Below are 17004 nucleotides of genomic sequence, written 5' to 3'. Positions count from 1 at the left end.
TTATTCACACCAGATGGCTATTGCTTTGTTGGCTGTTGTCATTTTTAAATTTGACATTCTAAGGGAAAGAAGTCGGTGCCCTTGATTAAATAGTCAAGTATTGCATGTTTTAAAAATTCTTGTGGCACACCAGTTGAAAATTGCTGCTCTAATAGGAATTGCCTACTTCAAATATATTTTGTCTTTTCCTGTTGAATATTGAACATTTTCTTATTGATTTGTATAATGTCTTTAAATCTTTTGATTATTAATCTTTTTCTTCTGTTTTATGATGCCAAATATTTTTTCTTTGGTTGTTGTTAGCCTTCCATTTGATTATATTGGCCTTTGTTATACAGAAATTGTATCCCCCAAAAGTTGCCAGATTTATTAGTTTTTTTCTTTAAGTCTACATTTTAGTATTTTTTTAAAGAAAGCTTTCTTTGCCCAGAGGTGTAAAACTATTCACTTAACATAAACTTTGCCATCTTAACTATTTCTAAGTTTGCAGTTCAGTGTTGTTAAGTATATTCACATTGTTGTGCATTTGATCTCCAGAAATTATTCATCTTGCAAAACTGAAACTTTTTACCAATTAGAAAGCAACTCTTCATTTCCCCTCACATTTTTTTATCTTAATAACTTGAGATTTAATTTTCATTTTAAGTGAAATTTTAAAATAAAATTTAATTTTAATTTTATTTTAATGACTTACTATTTTAAAACTTTTTCTTTAACTTTTTGCCCATTTACCTTTGTTCCGTAGCTTGCTTGTTGTCCTGGCACCATTTATTGAATAGTCAGTCTGTCTTTCTGCTAATATCACATTTGTGTTTACTAATATTCCCTATTTAAAAGTGTTTCTACAGTTTTTATTGTTGCATTCAGTGGTGGGATTCAGCCGGTTTACACCGGTTCAACAAAACTGATACCTAATTTTTTGTTGAGTTCAGTGAACCAGTTGTTAAAATGCACTTGTAATTAGGGTTCTCTTTAAGGTGGGCACCTGGGCAGCCACCTGGTGTGGAAATCACATATTTACATTCCTTACTCTTTTTTAACTTTCATTTGTGCAACAGTGTATTTTAAGTGCCTTCCGTCCATAAATGAAAAATATTTAATGGAACTATGCTGGAAAAAACTATTTATTTATTCATTTTATACAACTCATTATAACTTTAATGAAATACAACATTTTAATTCCCTCACATTTGTTACTTCAGTAAACAAACATATAACTATAACGTAAAAAGTGCCAAACAACCAGGGAATGACAAGCTGTCATTGGAAATATCTTAAATAACAATTTTGTTTTTTGTCAGGTATTATTTAATATTTTTTCATTAGTATTTTAAAACTGTTTCTTATAATCTAGTTTTGTGTACCTCTTTTACTGTTCTTATTTAAGTATTTAAATGCATGAAATAAGAAACTACCTTTCAGTATATCTTTTTTTATACTTAATACAGTCATTATGGTAGAGCCATGGTTGTTAAATTATTTGAATCCCACCACTGGTTGCATTGAAATAATCTGTACTCATATGCTGTGATTACTAACTTCCAAGTTACCGTACTGTATTGTTAAAACAGTTTTTGATATCTGGTAGGACAAATAACCCTGCTTTGTTATTTTTCATACTGGTCTTTGATATATATATATATATATATATATATATATATATATATGCATATACATGTCTTTTTTATATATTTTTAATTTATAAGAGATAAAACATTCTGCTAGGATATAATTTGGGTTTATGTATTAACTTGGGAAGAATTAATATTCTTATTATGTATATTAACTTTCTGTAGTCATACTCAAAAGTTTTATTCTTTTGGAAACTTAGTTTTTTTATTTGAAGACCTTAAATTTATTTCACAAAGTTTTTATTCTTAGTTGATTTTTATTTTTGTTTCTTTGGGGATGGAGTAATTCTGATTTTTAAAGAATTACAGTCTCCCCATTTCCAATTCTGATTCCCCTTACACTACTTTATTTTACATTTTTATAGTGTTCGTCACCTTTCTAGCAGACTTTACCTAGTTATTATATTTATTATTATTACCTATCTTTTTTACCTTCTCTCCAAACCTAGAATGTAATTTCTATAAGGACAGAGAAATGCCTTATATTTCTTGACATTATTATACTGAGTACTCAAATGAATTCTAATAGTGTTCTACCACTTTTAAGTTTTATAGGATAGGTATTTATATTATATGCATGTAACTACTTGTTAGGAGTTTTTTTCCTTTCAGAAATAATGTTTGCTTTTTCTTAATTTATTGCATTGGTTAAGCCTTTTAGTACAATGTCCATAGTACATGTGATTTCATTCTTTATTGTCTTGTTCTCAACATATGTGAGAGTACATTTGCTATTTTATTTTTAACTATAATGTTTACAATCAGTTTCTGATAGGTTTTAACAAAATAGAAAAGTTATTCTTTTGTTGTTTCTAACTTACTATGAGATTTTGTTTTGGACTTTGAAATTTATCAATGGGAAAAAGCACATAAATGATTTCTAAGGGAGTTTTCATTCTTTTACAAGAGGCAAGAAAGTTGAACATGTAGTTGTTACTAAGAAACAGAGAAACTGAGGGGAGTTTTTGGCAGGGGTAGAGAGACTATTGGAATTCAGGGTTACCAGGGCACCTGGAGCTTGAATGATCAGGATCCTGAAGAGAATATAAGCATAGAAAAATGAGCCAAAAGTCTGAATCATATTTCCCCTAGAGGTTTTTTTTGTTTGTTTTTTGGGTTTTTTTTTTTGCAGATTAGTAAGTAACATAGCTAATAGGCAGAAAAGTAGAGCAGAAAGTGGCTGCCAAGAGGCTGAGCAGCTAAATAGAATTTTCAGCCGTCTCATGGTGCTGCAGAGAGAGAGGCTCTGATAAATATTCTAGGCTTTCAGTTGCAATCTCTGTATAACTATATGCTACCAATAAAGCTGAGCCAGAGAAGTAGAAGAGATTTTAATGTGATTGAAAACTGCCTTCAGGGATGACGTCAGAGTAATGGCGGGGTAGGAAACGATACTGATAAATCTCCCCCAAAACTCAAGATCTTCAACCAGAAACAGAAAAACCTATCCTTGGAACCTCCGGATGTTTCACAATACACCCGAAGGTATGATCGAGCGAAAAATTGGCTAAATATATAATCAAACCCCAAAGGAAATAGGCAATAAGAAATGCTCCACCTTCCTCACTAACCTAAACAGGGCAGCTTTCACTGGGAACTGAGAATATAGAAACTAAGGCGGGCAAAGGGGGTGAATAGATCCAGGCCATGGCACAAACGGCCGAACCAGGCTGTGGCACGGAGATCCAAGCCAAGGAAAAACTGTTCCTGTGGCAACCCGGGCAATACAAGCTAACACTCACGCCAAACCCAGACAAAGAAAGACAAGTGGGGCAGCCATTTTCCCCGATCCCCTGGTCGGCGTGCGCAGATAGTGGGCGAGAGATTCCTTCCAAAGCCCCGGGAATGGGCGCCCGTGTTATCCCACAGAGAGGCAGAGTCAGAGGCCTTTGTGTGAGCCGAAAGCGGAATCTCCGGACTGCCCCAGCGCCCGTAAAAAGCCGCGCACAGGGAGGGAGCAAGAACTAATTCCAACGCTGGAACTTTTCCGTGCGAGTGGGGGTTTCACTCAGAGGGTGAGGCGGCCGGCCTGAAATCCTGGTCTGCGCGCTCGGAGAGTGGGCAAGAGATTCCTCCGAGTGCCTCGGCAGTATGCGCCCGTGTTACCCCACAGAGGAGCAGAGTCGGGCCTTTGTGTGGGCCTAAGGCGGAATCTCAGGCCACCCCAGCGCCTTGAAAAAGTCGCACACGGGGACGGAGCAAGAGCCAATTCCAACGCTGGAACTTTACCATGCGGGTGGGGGTTTCACTCAGAGTGTGAGACTGCTGGCCTGATATCCTGGTCTACGCGCGCAGATAGTGAGCGAGAGTTTCCTCCAAGCGCCCTAGGAGTGGGTGCCCGCCTGTGTTACTGGACAGAGTGGCAGAGCCAGAGGTCTTTGAGTGGGCGGAAGCCCCGCCTGATTATGCTAGCAGCTCTGACTGACTGAGCCTTACCCAGAGCCCTGTGCTGAGTGGGAATAGAGTGGAGAGTTGCCAGCTCTTTGAGTCTCTTACTATCCAGGCAGAGGAGGCAGCAGCAACCCCATAGCTGGGTTATCAGGCTACTAATTGAGGAAGGAAAGACTAGGAGAAAGGTTCCAGGAACACGGACTCTCTCACTGGTGGAGCCTATACATGCTAATGAGCCTCGACTGCCAACGAGACTAAAGCACAATACATGACATCGCCATAGAGACTTATCAACTGCAAACCTCCACCTGAGCGTGCCAAAGGGGCAGAACCTGGAGTACAGAGTCACCAACCAGGAAGAGAGAGAGAAAAGAAAAAGCAAGAAGATAACCTCTCAAAATCAAGAATAATCTGCAGACTTTATAATCTATCCCATTTTATTATATTTGTTCGTTTCTCTTATCTTCATTCTTGATATATTTTTTTCCTCCTCCAATTTGGTCGATTAACTCTCTGCCGGTCTTACTCTCTCCTCTCTTTGAACTACACTACTCATAAGTGTTACATCTCCCATTATCTTTTCTTTCCTCTTCCTTTCTCTCTATGAGGGTTGCACTCCAAAACCTTTAACACTCTCTCTCTTTCTCTCTCTCTCCTCTTTTTTCTTTTTTCTTCTTTTAGTGGTTCCCTCTTTTTTTCTCTCTCTCTTTTCTCCCTCTATATTAGTTTCTTCCTTTCTCCTTTACGTCTCCTCTCATTCAAACCTCAATAACGAACAAATTATCTTATCTGGGACTCAAACTTATGTTTGTGGCATTTTGGGAGGTTTTTACTTCACCTTTTTAACTCACTAGTAGTGCTCCCATCCCTGGCTCTCCATTTTATCTAGTTCTTGTTCCACTAAATACAATAGTAATTTTTTTTAATTTGTCCCCCCATTTTCCTGTTTCCCTCTTATTCCTCTCATCATAACTCTTAGTCAACCAACACCTAAAAGCAAATTATTTTATTCTTGACCCACATTTTTTCCTTATTTGCTTTTTGTGGGTCCATACCCCCTTCTTTTTTCTTTCTTTTTTTCCCCCCTTTATTACTTTTCCCCAATTCAGGCCCTCCATTACAGGCATTGTTTGTTCTATTTAATACAATATAATTCACAGTTCACCACAAGATTTTCTCAAGAAAGAGGGGAGAGGAGAGGAGAGGAAAAAAGGAGAGGGGGGGAATAATTTCCTTTTTTTTAAATTTTAATTTAATTTTATTTTTCTTTATTTCATTATTAATTTTTTTAAAAAAACAACTCTTCGATTTTTTATTTTTTTAACTTTTTATTCTTTATTAAATCTCATTAATACTATCAACAAAACCACCCTCAGATGCCATTAAGGAAGAGAAAATCGAATATTGTGGATACAAAAGAAAGAGAGGTAACACAGCTAGATGATGAAAAATCTATGGAGAAAACATTTAATATATTGGAAACCTTGGAGCTAAATGACAGAGAATTCAAGATAGAAATCCTAAAAATCCTCCGAGATATACAAGAAAACACAGAAAGGCAATTTAGGGAGCTCAGAAAACAACTCCATGAACACAAAGAATATATGTCCAAGGAAATTGAAACTATAAAAACAAATCAAACAAAGATGAAAAACTCAGTTCACGAGCTGCAAAACGAGGTAATAAGCTTAGCTAATAGAACAGGCCAGATAGAAAAGAGGATTAGTGAAATAGAAGACAAGCAACTTGTAGCACAACAGAGAGAAGAAGAAAGAGACTGAAAAATTAAAAAAAATGAGATAGCCCTACAAGAATTATCTGACTCCATCAAAAAGAATAACATAAGAATAATAGGTATATCAGAGGGAGAAGAGAGAGAAAATGGAATAGAGAACATACTCAAACAAACAATAGATGAGAACTTCCCAAGCCTGTGGAAAGAACTAAAGCCTCAAATTCAAGAAGCAAACTGAACTCCGAGTTTTCTTAACCCCAACAAACCTACTCCAAGGCACATCATAATGAAATTGGCACAAACCAATGGCAAAGAAAAAATTCTCAAGGCAGCCAGGGAAAAGAAGAATACAACATATAAAGGAAGGCCCATTAGATTATCATCAGATTTCTCAGCAGAAAATCTACAAGCTAGAAGAGAGTGGACCCCAATATTTAGAGTCCTGAAAGAGAGGAACTTTCAGCCACGAATACTATACCCATCAAAGCTATCCTTCAAATATGAAGGAGAAATAAAAACATTCACAGATACAGAAAAGATGAGGGAATTTATCATCAGAAAACCCCCACTCCAGGAATTACTAAAGGAGGTTCTCCAATCAGATACAAAGAACAAAAAAAAAAAAAACAAAAAAAACAAAGCCACAAGTAAAAACTCCAAGAAGAACACAATAAAACCAAATTTGAACTGTGACAACAACAAAACGAAAGGGGGGGGAGAGGATGGAGATTAACAGTAGCAAAGTACGATGGAGTGCAAAAGTACTCACAAAATAGTGTGCTACAATGAACAGGGTAGGAACCCTTTTCATTACTTAAAGGTAACCACCATTGAAAAAACCACCACAGAAGCACTTGAGATAAAAGAGATAGCAACAGAGGAAAGATGTATGGAATACAACCAAATAACAAAAGATAGAAAAACAAAAGAGAAGGATCAAACAAGACACAAAACTAACAGAAAGCAATCTATAAAATGGCAATAGGGAACTCACAAGTGTCAATAATTACACTAAATGTAAATGGATTAAACTCACCAATATAAAGGCACAGAGTAGCAGAATGGATTAAAAAAGAAAATCCAACTGTATGCTGCCTACAGGAAACCCATCTAAGTAACAAGGATAAAAACAAATTCAAAGTGAAAGACTGGAAAACAATACTCCAAGCAAATAACATCCAAAAAAAAGCAGGTGTAGCAATACTCATATCGGATAATGCTGACTACAAGACAGCAAAAGTACTCAGAGATAAAAATGGCTATTTCATAATGGCTAAGAGGACACTGAATCAAGAAGACATAACAATTCTTAATATATATGCACCAAACGAAGGAGCACCAAAATATATAAGACAGCTACTTATTGACCTTAAAACAAAAAATGACAAAAATACAATCATACTTGGAGACCTCAATACACCGCTGACGGCTCTAGATCGATCATCCAAACAGAGCAAAGATATAGTGGCCTTAAACAAAACACTAGAGCACCTGGATATGATAGACATCTACAGGACATTTCATCCCAAAGTGACTGAGTATACTTTTTTCTCCAGTGTACATGGATCATTCTCAAGAATTGACCATATGTTGGGCCACAAAAACAACATCAGCAAATTCAGAAAAATCGAAGTTGTACCAAGCATATTTTCTGATCATAAAGCCTTGAAACTAGAATTCAACTGCAAAAAAGAGGAAAAAAGTCCCACAAAAATGTGGAAACTAAACAGCATACTTTTAAAAAATAAATGGGTCAAAGAAGAAATAAGTGCAGAGATCAAAAGAAATATACAGACTAATGAAAATGACAATATGACATATCAGAATCTATGGGATGCAGCAAAAACAGTGATAAGAGGGAAGTTTATATCACTTCAAGAGAGAACAAACAAGAGAGAGCCCAAGTGAACCACTTAACTTCACACTTTGCACCTTAAGGAACTAGAAAAAGAAGAACAAAGACAACCCAAAACCAGCCGAAGAAAGGAATAATAAAAATCAGAGCAGAAATAAATGAAATAGAGAACAGAAAAACTATAGAAAAAATTAATAGAACAAGGAGCTGGTTCTTTGAAAAGATCAACAAAATTGACAAACCCTTGGCAAGACTTACCAAGGAAGAAAGAGAAAGAACTCATATATACAAAATCCAAAATGAAAAAGGAGAAATCACCACGGATACTGTAGATATACAAAGAATTATTGTAGAATACTATGAAAAACTTTATGCCACTAAATTCAACAACCTAGAAGAAATGGATAGATTCCTAGAACAATACAACCTTCCTAGACTGAGTCAAGAAGAAACAGAAAGCCTAAACAGACCTATTAGCAGAGAAGAAATAGAAAAAACCATTAAAAACTTCCCCAAAAATAAAAGTCCAGGCCCTGACGGCTATACCAGCGAATTTTATCAAACATTCAAAGAAGACTTGGTTCCTATTCTCCTGAAAGTCTTCCAAAAAATTGAAGAAGCAATACTTCCAAACACATTTTATGAGGCTAACATAACCCTCATACCAAAACCAGGCAAGGATGGCACAAAAAAAGAAAACTACAGACCAATATCTCTAATGAATACAGATGCTAAAATATTAAACAAAATACTAGCAAATTGAATACAACAACATATTAAAAAAATAATGCATCATGATCAAGTGGGATTCATCCCAGAATCTCAAGGATGGTTCAACATACGTAAAACGGTTAACGTAATACACCATATCAACAAAACAAAAAACAAAAACTACATGATCTTATCAATAGACGCAGAAAAGGCTTTTGATAAAATACAACACAATTTTATGTTTAAGACTCTCAACACAATGGGTATAGAAGGAAAATATCTCAACATGACAAAGGCCATATATGATAAACCATCAGCTAACATCATATTAAATGGCACTAAACTGAAGGCTTTCCCCCTTAAATCAGGAACAAGACAGGGTTGTCCACTGTCTCCACTCTTATTTAATGTGGTACTAGAGGTTCTAGCCAGAGCAATCAGACAAGACAAAGAAATAAAAGGCATCCATATCGGAAAAGAAGAAATAAAGGTATCACTTTTTGCAGATGATATGATCCTATACATCGAAAACCCCCAAGAATCAACAAAAAGACTACTAGAAACAATAAGCCAATACAGTAAGGTCGCAGGATACAAAATTAACATACAGAAGTCAATAGCCTTTCTATATGCCAACAATGAAACAATTGAGAACGAACTCAAAAGAATAATCCCCTTCAGGATTGCAACAACAACAACAAAATACTTAGGAATAAACATAACAAAGAATGTAAAGGACTTATATAATGAAAACTATAAACCATTGTTAAGGGAAATCGAAAAAGATATAATGAGATGGAAGAATATACCTTGTTCTTGGCTAGGAAGAATAAATATAATCAAGATGGCCATATTACCCAAAGCAAAAAATCATCAGATTTATATGGAATTATGAGAAACCCCGAATAGCCAAAGCAATCCTAAAGAAAAAGAATGAAGCTGGGGGCATTACAATACCTGACTTCAAACTATATTATAGGGCCATGACAATCAAAACAGCATGGTATTGGCAGAAAAATAGACACTCAGACCAATGGAACAGAATAGAAAGTCCAGAAATAAAACCACATATATGTAGTCAAATAATTTTTGATAAAGGGGCCAACAACACACAATGGAGAAAAGAAAGCCTCTTCAATAAATGGTGCTGGGAAAACTGGAAAGCCACATGCAAAAGAATGAAACTCGACTACAGTTTGTCCCCCTGTACTATATAAAATTAACTCAAAATGGATCAAAGATCTAAACATAAGACCTGAAACAATTAAGTACATAGAAGAAGACATAGGTACTCAACTCATGGACCTGGGTTTTAAAGAGCATTTTATGAATTTCACTCCAAAGGCAAGAGAAGTGAAGGCAAAAATTAATGAATGAGACTACATCAGACTAAGAAGTTTTTGCTCAGCAAGAGAAACTGATAACAAAATAAACAGAAAGCCAACTAAATGGGAAATGATATTTTCAAACAACAGCTCAGATAAGGGCCTAATATCCAAAATATACAAAGAACTCATAAAACTCAACAACAAACAAACAATCCAATAAAAAAATGGAAAGAGGACATGAACAGACACTTCTCCCAGGAAGAAATACAAATGGCCAACAGATATATGAAAAATGCTCATCTTCTTTAGTTATTAGAGAAATGCAAATCAAAACTGCAATGAGATACCACCTCACACCTGTTAGATTAGCTATTATTCAATATTAACAAGACAGGTAATAGCAAATGTTGGAGAGGCTGTGGAGAAAAAGGAACCCTCATACACTGTTGGTGGGAATGTAAAGTAATACAGTCATTATGGAAGGAAGTATGGTGGTTCCTCAAAAAACTGAAAATAGAACTACCTTATGACCCAGCAATCCCTTTACTGGGTATATACCCCCAAAACTCAGAAACATTGATACGTAAAGACCCATGCAGCCCCATGTTCATTGCAGCATTGTTCACAGTGGCCAGGACATGGAAACAACCAAAAAACCCGTCAATATTTGACTGGATAAAGAAGATGTGGCACATATACACTATGGAATACTACTAAGCCATAAGAAATGTTGACATTGGATCATTTACAGCAAAATGGTGGGATCTTGATAACATTATATGAAGTGAAATAAGTAAATCAGAAAAAAACAGGAACTGCATTATTCCATACGTAGGTGGGACATAAAAGTGAAACTAAGAGATATTGATAAGAGTGTGGTGGTTACGGGGGGAGGGGGGAAGGGAGAGGGAAATGGGGAGGGGGAGGGGCACAAAGAAAACTAGATAGAACAAAGAGGACAATCTGACTTTGGGTGGTGGGTATGCAACATAATTGAACGACAAGATAACCTGGACTTGCTATCTTTGAATATATGTATCCTGATTTATTGGTGTCGCCCCATTAAAAAAATAAAAATATAAAAAAAAAAGAAAACTGCCTTCAAATTAGCCTAATCTCTAGATTAGCTCCCACTGCCAACCAGACACTAAAGAAAATCTTCTGTTGGCAAAGATGGTATCATTCACAGCTTCTACAGTTATTTAAAACAGTATCTGACATTCATTCCCCAGATTCCAGGCATGCCAAGAGTCATGAACAAGAAACAGATATAAAAAACACAAATGATCAGGTGTGAACTTCAGTGAGCAATGTGCTACTTCCTTTATCACTCCTTTGTTTTAAATGAGAAATTTTTTATTTTTTTTCTATAGGTGAATTATCATTTCTCTCTAGCTGTTTTCATTACTTTTTTTTTCTTTAGTGGTTTTTTTTTTTTTTTTTTGTATTTTCCTGAAGCTGGAAACGGGGAGACAGTCAGACAGACTCTCGCATGCGCCCGACCGGGATCCATCCGGCACGCCCAACAGGGCCAAAGCTCTGCCCACCAGGGGGCGATGATCTGCCCCTCTGGGGGGGTCGCTCTGCCGCAACCAGAGCCACTCTAGCCCCTGGGGCAGAGGCCAAGGAGCCATCCCCAGCGATCGGGCCATCTTTGCTCCAATGGAACCTTGGCTGCAGGAGGGGAAGAGAGAGACAGAGAGGAAGGGGGGGGGGGGGAGAAGCAAATGGGCACTTCTCCTATGTGCTCTGGCCGGGAATCGAACCCAGGTTTCCTGCACTCCAGGCCGACGCTCTACCGCTGAGCCAACCGGCCAGGGCTTGTCTTTAGTTTTTATAATAGAAGTTTAACTATGATGTGAGTTGGTGTGGATTGCTTTAGGTTTATTTTGTTTAGGATTCACTTAGTTTCTTCAATCTGTAAATTCACGTGTTGGCCAAGTTTAGGCAGGTACCAGCTTTTATTTGTTAGAGTACTTAGTTTCAGCCGTGCCCTCTTTCTTTTCCCTTTCTGAAACTCTGATAACAAAGAAGGTAAGTCTTTTGTTATAGTCCCACATGTCCCCAAAACTCGGTTTATTTGTTTTTAGTATTTTCTCTCTGTAGTTCAGATTGGATAGTTTCTATTGTTCTATCTTCCAGTTCTTCCCTCTGTTCATTCTACTCATCCACTGAGTCTTTTATTTCAGTTATTGTATTTTTCAGTATTGAAATTTCCCTTTGGTTCTTTGTATTTTTCTTTTTTACTGAGACTCTATTGTTGTTTGTTTATGTTAAACATATATGTAATTGCTTCTTGAAACATTTTTATGATGTCAATTAAAAGTCCTTTTCAGATAACATCTTCATCATCTGTTATTGGCATCTGTGGATTGTCCTAATATCTGTGGAGATATATTACTGGTGCTTGGTATGATGAGTGATTTTTAGTTGATACCTGGACATTTTGAATATTATATTCTGAGACTCTGAATCTTAGAGAAACATTCTGATATTTATCTAATAAATAGATAAATGCTCCAGCATGGGAAGGAGGGACATGCTTTGCTATGTTACTACCTGGTTGGGATACAAATCTAGGTTCCACACTCTGCCTCTATTGACCCTCAGTTTGGCTGGAGAGTCCTTGTATTGCTGGTCAGAGATGGGAGTTCTGGCCTGCACTAACTTTTCCCTGGCTGGGAGGGACAGGAGTGCCTCAGTCTTGCTCCCCAGATGGCCTCCACAAAAGAGGGTCTTTTTTACTATTGGGCTGTGGTGAAAGGCCTGACTCCACTAGGCCTCTTCTGACACCAGCCCATAGCAGGGATGGGGAAGGTCACCTTGTGAGGCCCAGGTGGGTGTCCAAGCTTTCCAAGTGCTATTCACTGACACCATGCGCAAAGAGTTCTCATTTTACCAGGTGGAGACTGGCTCCCGACTGGCCTTCTCTGACATTACTGTGGTGAAGAGTCTGGGGGACCCTGTTACAGCTTGGCAAGGACAAAGTGTAGGTTCCCCACTTGACCTTAGCTAGTTGGGGTGCGTCCGTGGTTTTGTTTTTTGTGTGTGTTTTTTGTGATGTTTGTCAGGTACAACACATGTTGTCTAGACTGTCCATTTCCTGATCTTTTAGGTAGGAAGAACAGGATTTTGTTTTGTTTGGTTGTTTAGTTGTGTTTTTTTTTGGCGGGGGAAGGTTGTGAGCCTGTTGGTATTTCTAAGTTGCCAGCTTCTTCAACTCCAGGTCTGGTATATATCATATAATGCACAAAAGAAGATGTATTGAATTTAACCACCATGTCATTTTCCTTGGATCCTGAGGTCTTTTCCTTGTCTCTTTTCTTCTCTCTACTTTTAGGGTCTTCTTATGTTTGCTATATATGATGTCCAGGACTTTTAGTTTTACTTAGTGAGACAAATAGGAAAAAAAAATACATCTATTCCACCTTCCCAGAAGTGGAAATCCTCAAATACTTTAATTTTAAATTGTTTAGTTTTTATTATAGTTAAAATTACCTTTTAGTCTATTTGGGTAGAATTTTATCATTGTGGCTCACTTTTAAGGGCTTTTAAAATTTTTAAAATAAAAATGTGCTTCATCATCTAGAAACGTAAGTTTTAGAATTAATTAATCTTTTAACCTTATTATTTTGGAGATAGAGCAATAATTTTTTATATCCGACTCTGTTAAATATATACTCATAAAATTTCTAGATTTTTGTTTGCTTCAAGAGAAATGTCCTAATGTAGTTTATATATTACTTATACATATCTTAATTGAGAACAGTACTTTAAATATATTAATATATTACTGCGCCCTCCATTTTCTAAGTAAATTACATTAATTTCATGTGATCTATTCAAGTAGATACAGCTATCATTGTTTTCTTAATTTCAGGTTCCCTTTATAGCTACATCAAAGAATGAATTAATATGCTAAGAAATTACTAAATACTACTCTGAAGGGTTTAAAAATAAATGGGGTAAGTTAACTAATACCAAAATTTTTATGGTGAATTTCTGCTTTGGGTCTACAATGTGCCAGGCATCGTCAAGCTGGACACTGGGAAGATGATTTGCACTTTGATTTTTCTCTCTACATATAGTGGTTTTCAATTTTCTTTTGGATCAGGAATTTCTTGGACATTCTACTTAAAGCTGTAGTTTCTTTTCACAAACATCCACACATGTTAAGAGAATCTTAAGGATCTGAAATCCCTCAGAGTGCACAAACCTTCTGGAAGTCTTCTGCTCTATAGTTTTTACAATATTTTTATATGCTTTGTTACTCTTTTAAATGTCACAACAACCCTGAGAATTAGTGGCTTGTGTTCATATTTTATAGTGAAGAAATTGCTGCTCACAATGGTATGTGACTTGTTTAGTGTTATATACCTGTCAAATATGAGTCTAGAAGTGAAGACTTTCCTAAATTGTAATGATTCCTTCAGAGGGCATCAGCATTTTCTAAGATTTTTGCTACTTAATGTCAATTACTTCCTAATAAGGTTGTATTACCTTTTCCTGTGTGTCATCAAATGAGCATGCCTATTTTACATGATCACATCGAGTGTTCCCCAACTGTGTTTGCTAAATGATATGTTCACAATGATGTTTAATTTGTTTCTTTTTTTAAATTTATGGTTCTCTATCTACTTATTCATTGGAGTCTTACCAGTTTTTATACCATTATGTATAATTTTTCAGTATGTTAAGAATATTAACCTTATCATATTTTTTGCAAATACTTTTATCCCTTTTGTCTTTGAATAATACTGTTTATTTTTATGTATAGAAGTTTTGAAATACATACTCATTTATTTCAATTAGCATTTCCTCTGATTTTTTTAGTGTAGGGGTATCCAAAAATTTGACACATTCAAGTGAATACACATATTCACAGACTTTAATTTTAAAAACATAATGGAAATCTAAAAGATTAAGAAAAGGGATGTCGCCTGACCAGGCAGTGGCGCAGTGGATAGAGCATCAGACTGAGATGCAGAGGACCCAGGTTCGAGACCCCGAGGTTGCCAGCTTGAGCGCGGGCTTATCTGGCTTGAGCAAAGCTCACCAGCATGAACCCAAGGTTGCTGGCTCAAGCAAGGAGTTACTCGGTCTGCTGTAGCCCCCCATCAAGGCACATATGAGAAAGCAATCAATGAACAACTAAGGTGTTGCAACGAAAAACTAATGATTGATGCTTCTCATCTCTCTGTTCCTATCTGTCTGTCCCTATCTATCCCTCTCTCTGACTCTCTCTGTCTCTGTAAGAAAAAAAAAGGGATATCATTTAAGTTGCAATTATTAGACTTTTTTTGTGTGTGTTTATTGGCTGTTTGTTTGCATCATCTTTGAATAATTTTTAATTTAATTTATCAATTATGTTATGTAGATACCTGATTTTTTTCTCCTAAAATAGATAATTAGTCCTGATAGCATTTATTGAATGTTTCTTTCCTCATCCATGTTCAAAGTTGGCTTTATCATATATAAGATTCCCATATGAACATGTATCTGTATTAATATTTCTTTGATCTACTTCTGTACATAATTTCATACTGGTTTGTTTTTTTGTTTTTTTGTTTTGTTGGGGTTTTTTGTTTTTTTGTTTTTTGAAGTTAGAAGTGGGGCAGCCATCAGACAGACTCCTGCATGTGCTTGACGGGATCCACCCGGCATGCCCGTTAGGGGGTGATGCTCTGCCCATCTGGGATATGTTGCTCCATTGCAGCTGGAGCCATTCTAGCGCCTGAGGCAGAGGCCATGGAGCCATACTCCGTGCCCGGGCCAACTTTGCTCCAGTGGAGCCATAGCTGCTGGAGGGGAAGGGAGAGATAGAGAGAAAGGAGAGGGGGAAGGGTGGAGAAGCAGATGGGTGCTTCTCCTGTGTGTTCTGGCTGAGAATCGAACCTTGGACTTCCATACGCCAGGCCTACGCTCTACCACATACTGTTTTAATTTTATTGTAGCTTTAAAGTTTTTTTTCTTACTAGTTTTAAAAAAATGTTTATCATGCTTATTTTTGGTATTAATTTCTACAGATTAACGCCAAATTAAAAAAGGTTATGAAGGATTTTGATTAGAACTATATCAAGTTGAAGGTCTTTTTACAGGCAAATTGATATCTCTGTATTATTACATCTTTACAAGTGCACATTGGTGTTGCATCATTGTCAGTTCCTCCAGCCTTTGCTGTGCTTCTTTGTTTCCACTTTAATGGAATCGGGAGATTTTCTCTTATCTCTGTACTCTTGGGGACTTTCCTTACGCTCTTTGGCTCCAAGGAGTCTCTTGCTGGCCCTCTTACTAGAACGCTGGGGTTTCTTTGAGAGTCTTAGTGTGCCGCAGCCCCGCTGCTGCACAGTTACACTGCATAGAGGCCCTCCTGGGTTGAAGCAGAGGTGGAAAAAAAGAGAAGTGCATAGAGAAATATGTACTCTTCATACTATCCTGACACCTTAGGATGAAGGGACAGGCTTTCTCTTGGACTTTTAAGGGCCCTGCTTTGTGACTACTTGGACTGGCTTCAAGGCAGGGTCAGCAGGAAAAAGAAAGAAAGAAAAGGAACTGGGAACTTCCCTCTTCCCTTGCCCCCCAGTTTGTATGCTTTCCCACCCACCCATGCGCCTTTTACTCCAGCCAGACAAGAGGGGGTTTCTCTTGGATTTTTTGCTGTGTGTGCCTGCTGCATAATTCTGGGACTCTGCCCACCCTTGAGTCAGAAAAGAGTGAACTCAGTGCCATGTTAATTGTTCTTCAAGTTTTGAATTCCCTCCCCAGTGTACCTGCCACTATGCACTTTTCAGAGTGTTCAGATGATTTTAGTATTCTCTCCAGGGTTGTTAGTTGTAGTCAGTGGGAAAGATGGGCTGTAGTGGGCTTACTGCATCTTGCCCTTCACTGAAAATCAAGTTTTTCATTTTGAAACTTTTTATTTTCTAAAAATTACTTCCTGTTCTTTGATTACTGTATTTTACAAACAGATTTTTCTTGTTTCATGGATATGCAGACCTCTTGAATATCTCTGAAGATGCCAATAAAAGTTAAGAGCATTTTTATTAACTTTTATTGCCTTATTCTCTTTTCTTTGGGTCATTGTGTTCCTGGATTTTCTCTTTAATGCCTCTCTTAGTTTTTATTAATTAGCTGGTGATTCTTGGTTATTTTTCTTTACAGTGTTTTCAAATAAAGGTCTAAATCGGTGGTTGTACAACTTGAATGTATACAAAAATCTCTTGGGAACCCAGGTTAAATGCAGATTCTTGGCCTCACTAAAATCTGATTCAGTAAGTCTGGGGTGGGGCACCTAAACACTTTAGATGATTTAAATGCTGTACCATGTTGGTAAACTGGTGAAATTCTATAAAG

The 17004-nt window shown here is 36.9% G+C and overlaps 1 protein-coding gene across 7 annotated transcripts in view; it reads left to right on the top strand.

Annotated features, from left to right (window-relative positions):
• The window catches only part of NCOA1 (nuclear receptor coactivator 1), a 199887-nt gene that overhangs the window by 35707 nt on the left and 147176 nt on the right, over positions 1-17004 (top strand). Inside the window, exon 2 of one of the 7 annotated variants that reach the window (XM_066266534.1) lies at positions 13532-13616. The exons of the other annotated variants lie outside the window; for them this stretch is intronic. The gene's annotated coding sequence lies outside the window, so the exon portion shown is untranslated. The remainder of the gene's footprint in view (positions 1-13531; positions 13617-17004) is intronic. 7 annotated transcript variants of the gene reach the window in all.

This window comes from Saccopteryx bilineata, chromosome 3 (assembly GCF_036850765.1).
Source record: "Saccopteryx bilineata isolate mSacBil1 chromosome 3, mSacBil1_pri_phased_curated, whole genome shotgun sequence".
NCBI classification, from domain to species: Eukaryota; Metazoa; Chordata; class Mammalia; order Chiroptera; family Emballonuridae; genus Saccopteryx; species Saccopteryx bilineata.
This window is presented reverse-complemented; position numbering and strand designations above follow the sequence as displayed.